This window comes from Uloborus diversus, chromosome 2 (genome assembly GCF_026930045.1).
Source record: "Uloborus diversus isolate 005 chromosome 2, Udiv.v.3.1, whole genome shotgun sequence".
NCBI classification, from domain to species: Eukaryota; Metazoa; Arthropoda; class Arachnida; order Araneae; family Uloboridae; genus Uloborus; species Uloborus diversus.
Genome location: NC_072732.1, coordinates 9,958,954 through 9,971,292, shown reverse-complemented (window position 1 = coordinate 9,971,292; position 12,339 = coordinate 9,958,954).

Here is a 12,339-nt window from a genome sequence, read left to right as displayed (position 1 = left end):
AGCTAAACGTCTAATATGAATGCCACAGCCTCATTGAAGCACTTACTCGTAATGGAAAAAATATAAGTGCACAACTTAAAAAACTAAACTATTCTTATCTGTCTTCATCATATAAATTTTAGTAAAGTAAAAATGCAGTGAAGTGAATATGATGATGCTTAAATGTCTGATATTTGTTTTAAAAACAGGCAGAATGATATTGAATGGGACAAAGGTTGAATGAGTCATCACCAAGTTTCAATAAATTTGCTCAAAAGTTACCTCTTAGTGTCAACAGTGCCTTTAATCATCCACATAACTTGACAGTATTTTGGGTCTTTAAAGTAAAGCCACATAGTTTAGTTCTTTGTTTCCAAACCAGATCTTTTTGAAAAAACCATTTGGTAATGAATCAATCTTCTGATTCAAAAGTATATTTGTTTTGTTTACAAATTTGCATTTTCAAATGCATATAAATTAATAGGTACAGAAATTTCAGAACACGTTTAATTCCCGACATTGAACGTAGCAGTGGGTCGCATGGATTAGTTTTGCGTGCCGTATGTTGGGCACTACTGTTTTAGAGCATTAGAATTCCTCTTTTTCTGTATTCTATCACCTGACTTAAGATCTTTATTTTCTAAAACATTCAACAAATTAAGATAAACTCTGATAAATTTAATAATAAAGTCCTTACGAGTGATGGAATCGAACTTGCATGCAATTGAATTGCTTTTTTTTGAGTGGGCGTGGTAAAACTAAGAACGTGAAATTTTGCTACTACAGAATATGAAACATTAGAAGTGCTGAAAATAACAAAACATTCAAAATAAGTGATGCCAATGCAGTAAAATCACATCGCAAAAAATGGCAAGCGGCTGCGACAGAAGTGGATGCAATGAGATTTCAAAGTTCAGATTTGATTTTTGGATCGTTCAATTTTCCACTTTTAATAGCTTTTATGTGCTATTCTGCTAAATCACTCAAGATTTCTAATGCTCCTTTATCCACTGTTCCTTTCTCTTTGTCCAGGACATTTTTCCATGACTTGAAATAAATTTCCATGACTTTCAATGAAAATTTTAATTTTCCATGACTTTTCCAGGTCTGAAATTCTGTTATTTTTTTCCATGACTTTCCAGGATTTCCATGACCCGTACGAACCCTGGTGCCATCTTTTGAGAAAAAAGTGAAAATTTTTCATAATTGATTGAAAAAACTAAAAAAAACGGGAAAATGGTAAAAAACGGGAAATTGGGTGGTGGATTTAAAAAACAGGAGAGTTGGCAAGTATGGTATTGAGAGAATTAAATAGTATGTACATAAAATCAACCAGAGAACATTCAGATGTTACTGAAAACGAAGAGTTGCCTCAACTTACCTGGGACGGGGACTTGCCTCTCACGCTCATCGAGGCGTGCCCTCAGCTCGGCAATCACTGTCGAGAAAAGAAAATTATCAGACCACAGAGATCGTACAGAACACACACACCCAGCGTTGCCTGGGTCAGTAATAACATTGAGAAACAATTCATTATTTCCTTTATTTATTTTGAGCCGTTCACCAGCGTTAATAAGACAACGATGCATTAAAAAAAACTATTTTAAGTAGGGGAACTTGGGGTAAAGTGAAAAAGAGGGGCAAAGGGGAATGGTGAAATATTTACTCTGCTTTTAGCTCTACCTATCTGGTATTACTTTAACTATGTAGTACCACATGTAGTCTACTCCAGTCAGGAAAAAAAAATACCGCCAAAGATGAAAGCAGTTGTTAATATAGACAATTTTTAAAAATGCTACAACGTGATCCTACTAAGGCAAAATGGCTATAACGCGAGTTTTTCATGAATAATGAATTTTTTAGTGCCTGCAACATAAAATTTTTCGGAAAAGAGCGGCGGAAAGTTGGAATGGGCTTCGTTGACACTAAATATTGGTTTTGTGAATGGACTTTCGTCCCTTTAGCATCACTGAAAGCGGAGGTTCACCCACTGTATTAGTCTAAACAACCCTTTGCTTTAGTTTATACAAATAACCGCTCCAATTCTTAACTTTTTTTTTTTCATTTTACATATGAATGTTACTAAAATACATTCTGATCACGCTGCATAAACCTTCTTCATTTTTTAAATTATAAATATGTATTTAATACATACTGTTAAGTGCTATAATAATGCTACTGTACGTACCATACTGCTTTATTTTAAGTTTCTCTCCCCCATTAATCATTGATTTTGTGCTAAATTACAGAATTTTGTGTCAAATAATAATGCTTTTTCTTACATACAGAAAGTCAGTTCTTTGTAAAAGATGAATCAAGTTAGTTGCAGAAGAACGAAGATGTATGACAAGAGCGAAGATGTACGATGGTGCAAAAATGTAAATTCTGTTTTTCATATATTCAGATCAAGTTATATCAGTTAATGTACAGGGAACCGGCTTGTATGTATTGCAAATTTTGCTTCTGCTATACAGGTCATTCCAGTTTAGCCTGTAACACCTTTATTTTTGCTAATTTACGTCCTCGATGCAAAAATGCTCAAAATAAGGGGCAGAGTTTAAGACATTAAAAGTTTGAAGCAAGAGAGAAAAAAAAAAGTAGTTCCCTCCAGAACTAAACGAGCCTACTTTCCTGTAAACCAATATCAACTTTCTAGTATCTGATCAGTATTCTCAAAATTAGTTTAAATTGTGAATTATTTCAAACATAACTTTTGAACATTTTAACCTGATTTCTGGAAATAAAATATACCTCCCTCACCAAAGAAAATAATGCATAAAAAATATAAAAAAACGAACAAATCAAGTAGTAGCACCTTTTAAAAAAGCAGATAATATATTTTCTTCACTTAAAAAAATCTTTAATTGCTTGCAAAAAGAAAAAAAATAAATGAAAAATAATAAGCTCATTAAATAAAAATAAATCATGTCAAAAAAATGTTTTTCCCCTGTTGCCAAAAATAATATTAAAAATGAATAAACAGATTTTCAAACTAAATAAAAAACTACAAAATATCAACTTAAAAAAAATAATTTTCATCCCCCCCCCCAAAAAAAAATCATCTGCTCAATTGTTATTTTTGTATTGTTGCTCATCTTTTGTTCCTCTATTCTTCGCTCAGTTATATTAGTATTTTTACAGTTTCGTTAATAATTTTACAATATTAAACTGTTTATTAATACAGTAAAACCTGTAAAGTTGACCACCTTTGTAAGTTGACCACCTGTATAAGTTGACCGCTTTTCTCAGGAACGGAATTAGTCCTATCTTATATAATGAAGGAAACCCTCTGTAACTTGACCACCTGTCTATCTTGGCCACTAATATACACCAGATTTGGTTTGGAGTATTGTAAAAAACCCTTCGTAAGTTGACCACTTGGCAAAAGCATTAGATTGTACTAAAAGTTTAATCAGTTATGCATCAAATAAGCAACTAGGCATTAAAAAAAAACGAAAAAAACAATGAATATTTATATTTCCATCGAAAAACATTGGGCTTATGTTAAGTCCCAGAAAACGCGCCAAACTTCATTAAGGAGTTATTTTGTTGAAAAGTAGATTACCATTGTTACAAATGTACAAGAAAAAATCAAATGAAGAATTTAAGTCACTTTTGACTCGTTATGAATTTTTAGGAATTGTTAATGTCAAGTAAGTAGTTTTCCATAAGCAATGAGACATTTTTTTTCTTCGGTCGATTTACAGAAATTTTAAATTTATTTGATAATTTACGCGTCATTCTGGTAAATAATCTCTGAAAATATTTAAAAACATTTTTACTTTTTGTTTTAAAGTAATTTTGAACAATGAAAGTTAGTTTAAAGTATTCCAATTAGTTAAAAAAATGAATGCATAGGGCAAGAAATAACAAAAAAAAAAAACAAAAAAACAGTTTTCGTTACTACCCTCTATAAGTTGACCACCTGTCTAAGTTGACCACCTAAGTACTGCACCGCAAGAGGTCAACTTACACAGGTTTTACTGTACTAATAAGATATGTATAGAACATATTACTTCCTTTTACAAAAAAGGAAGTATTGTATTCGCGAAAAAATTTTCACTCAAAAATCGCCCTTAATTTCCATTTTGCTCACCCCCAAATGAATGTTGAGTTTTTTTTTCGATTCGACCACATGCGGAAAAGTGCCTAAGAATGTATAGACACGCGAAATATCCATTTTGACCATCACCGAGGTAATTACAACGACTTTTCTCGTGAAGTCTGTATGTATGTGCGTATGTGCGTATGTGTGTATGTGCGTATGTGCGTATGTATCTCGCATAACTCAAAAATGGTATGTCCTAGAAAGTTGAAATTTGGTACATAGACTCGTAGTGGGGTCTAGTTGTGCACCTCCTATTTTGGTTGCATTCGGGTGTTTCTAAGGGGGTCTTTTGCACCTTTTTGGGGGGAAATCATTGTTAATTTCGATGCAAACTCAAGTGGTGTTATAATTTGGCGGTCACTTGGCGATATATTGCCAGTCTTTTGGTTGCCAAGTTTTGTCGCCAACTTGGCGAAAAATTTGGCGATTTTTTTTTTTTTTAAATCTGCTTTCAATGTGGCCATTGCTAGTGATATTTAAAGAGTTAGAGAGAGAATCCCATTAAAATTGCAATAATAGGGAAATAGCATTAAATTGGTGTAAAAGGAAGTCATGTGATGCACACATCATTTTTTATAGTATTAATGTTATTTTTCCCCCAACCTCGATTTTTCCGGCATGCCGGAATGGACCGGGCAAGTGTTGTTTAAAATCTAGTGACCCCCGAATTTTGTGGCATGCCAGATAATGGGGGGTAATAGGGTAATCTGAAAGGGAAGGAAGATGAAACATTCGAGTGTGAGATCCACTTACCCTGGTCCCTGGCTGCCAGTTGCTCCTGCAGGTCCCTGATTCGGGCCTCATAAGACTCCAATCGGCTCATGGGGACAAGGAGGATGGGGTCGGATGGCCCTGAAAGTCGAAAGGAAAGGGTTCAAAACAGAACAGACAACCAAACATGGACATAGAGCAGGGGTAGAAGTGACTGACTTGTCACATATAGGACATTTTCCACAAAAAATATAGGACAAACTAGCTGCGTCGCCCGGCTTTGCACGGTCCACCTCGAAAATAAAAGTTATGTCAAGTGACGCGAGTTCAACACTCAGGCTTGAACCAAAACAAAAAAAAATCAGTGAAATTTTGCGGCAGATTGCGGAAAAAACCCCAAAAAGTAAACATTTTAAATATCCCCTGATTACAGGAAAAGCCTCAAAACAAAAACAAGAATTTTACCTGTGTGTATTCGAGAAAAAAAATGGCAACAGATCTTTCATCTCAATAATTTTCTTCACGCTATACATTTTAATAAAAGCGTTCATCCTGAAAGTTGAGTTGAAGCACTGAATAATAATTTGAATGGAGGAAAGCCTTCGAAAAATAGGGATTTGATTTTGAAATCTAGGAGTCATAATTAATAGTTTTTAATTTATATCTCCGCTCATTATTATCGGAGGATTATGTTAAATAGCCAAACATGAAGACAGGAAGATGAAGAATCCATCGATACCTGGTTCGATGGTCAGTTCACTGTCGTTCGGGAGAAGAAGCTTGGACATAGATAGATAGATACTCAGATTTTATATGTATAAGATATAGGACACATTATATGAATAATTTTGCTATGAAGAAAGAAATAATACATATTACATATTATTCAGTTATTTTTATCAATGATTTTGTTTAAAAAAACCTCAAACGAAATACCTTACATCTATAATGACTTTCCTGTAGTTGAGAGAATAATTTTTGAAAAAAGTGTACTTTATAGACTAAATAACTAAACAAAATTTGAACATAGATAATTTTTATTTTTTCTTCCTCACTCATGACCCAAGTACTAATTCCACTGCTCTTAGATTTTACATCTAAACTGAACCCTTTACCACTTGTATTAAGAACAAAGAGCTTGAGAAGGATCCCTCTGACGTTTTTCAGAGTTCTCTTTATGCTTGAATGTTTTAGCATGCTGCCTCAATTGCGAAAATCCACCATTGCTTATAGGCACTGAACAGTTGCAAAAATGGCAAAAAAGCCGTAAAATCATCTTTTCCTTTAGTGCACCATGCACCAAAATTTGTAGAATTAACATCCTCCTGGTTCAACCACTCCACACGAAATGTTGTTAAGCGATGCGATTTCGCCATTATAATTCCACTTATTACGACAAACTACGTTTTAACATCATAAGGAACTGACCATTCCACGATCCCAAAAATCCACAAAAAGAAAAGATTGCAAAAAGAAAATTAGAACATTCGGATCAGAAAATGCACTGAATGCAAAAATATACCACGAAAGCGAAAACCATGAAGGAAAACCAAACAAACGGCTGTTGCCCCCCCCCCCCCCCCGCAATGCAAAATTCTAAAACCAACTTCAGCATTAGTTCTCAAAACTCCACCCACTATAGAGTGGACGTCACATTGCTGTAGCCAATGAGAGAAGATGCCTGTTGCAGAATTTAGTCAGTTGAGTTTTTTAATTTGAAATTTGTTCGGGCACGTACTTTCGGCGAAAAATCCGATGTCAGAAAGTTTATTTACCGTTCTTTTTAAAAGATATATATGGTATAAAGCGGAAATATAGGAAATATAAGACATTTTTGAAAATATAGGAAATGTAGGATATATAGGACTACTTCGACCCCTGCATAGAGCAGGGTTCCAAAACATCATGATATTTTTGAAAATATCCGATATTTTAATACCTATCGGATATTTTTAATCAGCACAAACTCAAGCCTTTAAACTCAGGGCTGGATTTAGGGGAGGGCAGGCGGGGTTACTGCCCCGGGGCCTTCACAACAAAGAGGCCCCCACCATAATTTTTTTTCAAAATATCCCAACTTTCTCGGGTCAGCAAATTTTACATTTTTTCTCCCCTACAAATAATAATAATATAAAAAAATAAATAGTTAAACATTAACTGGAAAGTATAAATCACTGTATTATTACTCGGGGATGTAAATGCATATATAAATAGTGTTCAACAATGTACTAGCTTTGTAAGTTGTATACGGTGTATACTTAATACCTTTAATGAGGATAAATGTAAAGAGGAAGAACGGGGGCTCATACGGTCACTAACTGGCAATGAATTCATCATCGAACAAGTTGAGCTATTTTCACAGATTAGAAGATAGATTGTAAGAACTTCATGTGTGTGAATAGTTTATTTCTCAATGATTAACAATGTGATATATATTTCGTATAATTTTGTGCAATATATTAAGTAATACAAATGTAATGGTGGCAAAGAATGCTGCTTCATGTCTAAGTGGGCTAGAACTATGTTAAAAAAATATTTAAGTTGTCGTAAAGTAAGCTTCATGTGCTCTAATTAGGAAAATATTCGCTTGGTTTATAAATACAGAATCCTACTTTGCGGAAATTCAGTTATCGCGGTGAAGTCTGGAACGAATGGACCGCGATAAACGAGGGTTAACTGTATATATCAAAATATTAGCGGGAGTCGACTGTATTGGTTAAAAAAATCATTGAATTCAAATAAATATATTTAAAAAAATAAATAAATAATCCCCCCTCCCCAAATTTTGATGGCACAACTTGCAGCATAATCCCCCTCCTCCCCTCTGTGGGCATCCCTGGAGAAAAGGGACAGTGATCTATCAGGAAAGGGGAGGTCAAAACCCCTTCAAACACCCCCCCCCCCCTCACACACACACATTTAAAAAAAAATTTAGCCATTTCCATACCTGCTCCATCCTTGTCCACTACCTCCACCAAGCCCTCCAAATCCACTCGGCCCTTCTTGGGGGCTGGAGCTGAAAAAAGGTAAAACAAAATGAGAACTACAAGTCAGAACAGGTAAAGTTGTTCAGAAATTAATCAACCCGTACTGGAAACCTGTACTGGAGAGTGACCGTACATACTCGCGTATAAGTCAAAAATCGGGGAAAAAAATCGAAATCAAGCCTATAAGTCGAGTCTCCGCTTTTGAAGAAAACGGGAGCATTTTGCCGCAAATTTAGAATTTTTGAATTTAAACTTCAAAAAAGGAGGAAAAAATGTAATAACCATTTTTATTTTTAAAAACGTCCGATTTTTGCTCTCTTGCATCGAAAAGTCGTTCACTTTTGTGATCACGATTTTTGTTAAGGGTTCGATTTCGCTGTTACGATGGTTTTTACCGATTGCTTTTATTATAATTTTATATCAATGAAATTTTATGCTGTAGCCATGTTATATATTTTATTTAAAAAAAATGAGCAAAAATTCGTGAACACGGTAATCCCTGCACTTTTTGCGTAGTCAGCCCGCTTACTGTAATTATTTGTTCTTTATTTCACACTTAGACCATGTAAAATCATAGCGTATTTACTTCTTTAGCGTCTGCTTTAAAGGGTTGGACTAAAATTGGGAAAATGTTAACGTTTTCGAGCGTTTCCTAAGAAAAAATTGGCGAACATTTTTGGAAATTCTGCCCTGCGTATAAGTTGAACCCCTAACTTTAAACACCATTTTTTATAATAAATTTCTCGACTTATACGCGAGTATATACGGTGAAAGCTTTTGCCATGTTGAAATACAAGCTCCTGTCCATTATAGGTTATCGCAAACCATTACCAAACCAACGCACAACAAACCATTAAAATTTAAAGCATTAAAATATTTCGACTTTGAGTAGCTTTCGAAAACCTGTTCAAAACAATGGGTTTTTTTTTTTGCAATTTTTGATGTTCTGCTGTGCAAGTTAAATGCCCAAAACGGGTCGATCAATTTTAGTGATCAACAGTGGCTAAGGGATGTTAGTGCCAAAATTAAAAATTGGGTAATAACCAGCACACCTTTTAAAAGAGCTCCTCTGTTTTTGGCAGGGTTGGGAGAAAAAAAGTTTTTTTTTTTGGTTTAAACCCGAATTATTTGGTTTAAACGCTATTTGTAAGAAGATTGATTTTACTTTTGGAAAGTCATGAATATTTAATGAATAAAGTGTTAATGAATGTTTAACATACACATTTGAACCGAATTACTTTATGATTAATTAAATAACTAAAAGTAAAATCTCGTAATTTCCTTCCCTCATAAGTAGAGCTTTCTACAGGCGAAATATTGCTTGAAAATCTTTGACAACTAAAAAATTTAATAAATAGAGTTTGGCACAAATGAACAATCAAAGAAATAATTCACTGTGAGAGTTAAGACATAATTATACATAACCAAGAATAAAATCTTGTGTAACAATTTCTTCATAATTATAGTTTTCTATGAAAAATATATAAATAGAAGTGAAATTAAAATCAAGTATTCTGAGCATAGAAAGCACATCGCAGTATCTACAAATGACTCACAAGTCTGATGTACATTTCACAATTTTAAAGACCAACGCATATTTTGTTCAAAAATAAAAAAAAAGTTACAGAATATCTAATAATTTATGTAATGCATCATTGCGAAGACTTATACAAATAGGACAAATGGGCTCTAAGGAAAAAAAATTGTGTTTCATTGCAGACATTATTTTTCGTTTCTTACTAAAACTGTGCATGTATACATACAGAGGACACATATGTGTTGACAATGTACAGAGGTGACCAAAATTATAAGGACAAAAGAAAAAACCCCAAAACCTTGACTGAATTTGGTCAAAAAGTTATGCAAATTTTATGGCTCGAAACTAAAGATAAAAGAAAAATTTTCAATTAATTTTATTGGAAATCCATGGAATCTCCTACTCATTGAATGAAGTTTGAATTTAAACATGTCTGTAATATGGACAAAATTATAAGGACAATTAGATTTGTGTGTACCAAAAATCAAAATTTGCTTGTTTTTTGTTTTGCATACTGCACTACGTAACAATATATATGCTTAGTAAGCGATTGGGGAAGTCACATTCTATCTTTAGTCATGTCGCTATGTACTAAATTTAGAGAATTTGAGAAAAGGAATATGATTACAAGCCAGAAAGTCTGTTTCTAAAGGTAAAAACATCAGAAACTTTGTCATTCCATCCCTAAACTTCGAGGCCACCGATTATACAGAGGTTATTGCTTGGAGCTATAAAATGCGTAGAAGATAGCACCACAATTAGGTATGAGTGAATCTTCCATATGTAGAATCTGAAATGTAGAATCGGAAAAGTTCACCGAGTAGTCTCTATGCAAAATGCAAAAATTATAAAAATGAAAGCTGCTCTTGTATTGTGAATTCAAAAAACCAGGAAGAAGGGTGTTGCCATAGATGGGAACGTCATAAAAGAACTAGTGAAGCAACTGTAGTGTGTATTCAAAAATATATAAGAATAATGATTTTGTCACGCAGCATAAATCATCATCATCTAAACTTTTTGAAGTTACAAATATCATTACTGGACCTACTGTACATTACAACTATAGTGCGTTTGTTTTTCTTACCACATACTTGTACGCACCGTACTGGTTTATTTTATGTCTTTCTTTAACATTGATCATTAATTTTGTGCATCATAGCAGTATTTTATGTTGAATAAAACGGGTTGTATTTTAAAATACAAATGAAAATTCAGTTCTTTAGGTAAGAAACAGTAATGTATAGCTAAGAAATGGTTTTTAACAGTTTGAGGTGGTGTTTACAAGTGTCTAAAATAATTGGGTATGTTTATAAAAGTTTTTACACATGCCCTTTTCCACAAAGCGAAATTTCAACTTACGCCAGGCGCCTTGGAATGCATCCCTCACATAAGTCTGGACTCGAATGTAAACAATTTTAGGATAAATCTTATTGGTTTTGCATAGCTGCCAACTTGGTAAGTCAACAACAAGAAATAGATCAACAAACAAACAGGTCATTGTTTACGATAAACATTTTTCTATTACAGTAGAAGACCTCACGCACTATATATATATATATATATATATATATATATGTATAACGCACACCTTGGAATGACAGCTTTTGCGTTATATAGATCATTTCAAAAAATTTGAAACTAACATTCAGAATATATCTATATCACTATCTATAGCCAGGGCCGATCCTAGCAGGTGTGCAGAGTGTGCACCGCACAAGGGCGACCGAAGCAAGGGGCGGCCGTAGGCCGCATCATGTAGTTCTTATAATCAAGAAAAATTCCTCAAGATTTTCTCACAAGGTAACTTATAATAAGTCGAATAAATATACTGAATTTTAAATGTTCAATTATCAAAGTAAGTGTTGATTTCCCGACAGCATATAGCATAAGTTTAAGAAAAATAGAATGATTGGGAACATTGTACTGATTCATTGTCCATTAATATTTACTCTTTACACACATGCTTCATTTGGTTGCAAGATTTGTGACAGAACCGGTAATCAGGCATGGAGACAGGGGAGAGAAAATGGCCCCTTCCTGAAGCATGAAAGAGTGCCTTCTAAAAAGAGCACCGAGGGCGGCCACTAATGTTTACCCCCCAAGCTTTTATAGACCTAAACACTGAAGACATTTTATATTTATATATAAAAAAAGCTATACTGATTAGATGTTCTCATCATAAGCATTTCAAACAACAAAATCTGCGTTCAATAATCGTGGATGCGTGGGAAGAAAGTGGAAAATTGCGACTTCTTTGAGAGTCAGAGCTAAAATTTTGTAATTTTCCCCCTTTACGACAATTTTTTCTAATTAAAATCCCGAATGAACTGCCCGGTTTCAGGTAGGAGAACAGGGCTCTTGTCCCGGGTAGCAAATTGAAACGAAGATCCAAAAGGATGCCATGACCTCCTTGACGAGACTAAAGAAGGCTTAAAATTGCGTTTCTAGGACTTTAATTTCGAAACATTTAACTGGTTGAACCAATGATCTTAAGGACCCAATTAAGTCTCTGATTCATCCCTTCCACCGTAACTTAATCAAAAATAGCCTAAAAATGTTGGCTCCGAAATCTAAAATGTGTTTTTAGAGGACAGCCTTTCCTAATGTCATCAAAAATTGCTTAATGACATTTTTTGGATTTCTTTTTCGAAATTTTTGCGATGGACTTTTTGCGATACTACCAAAGACAGTCTCAATTAGCGTCTTTAGAGAAGCACCTAATCCCACCCCCTCTCACTTAAATTATTGAAAAACAAACTAAAATTGCGTTTTTCAGACATTAGTTTCAAGAACTTTCGGAGAAGGACCCCGGATCCCCCTTTTCTCCAATGCAATCACCATACCTCAAAATTTCGTTTTTAGACGGTTCCGTGGAGCCACAGAACCCTTCCTGCCTAAACTAACCTAAAATCGACTTCAGTTTCTAAAAACAGTTCGTGAGGGCACACTGAACCCCGGCTGCTCTTAGTTCCATCGTTGTCAAACAGTGCCTAAAATACGTTTTTGGGACTTCAATT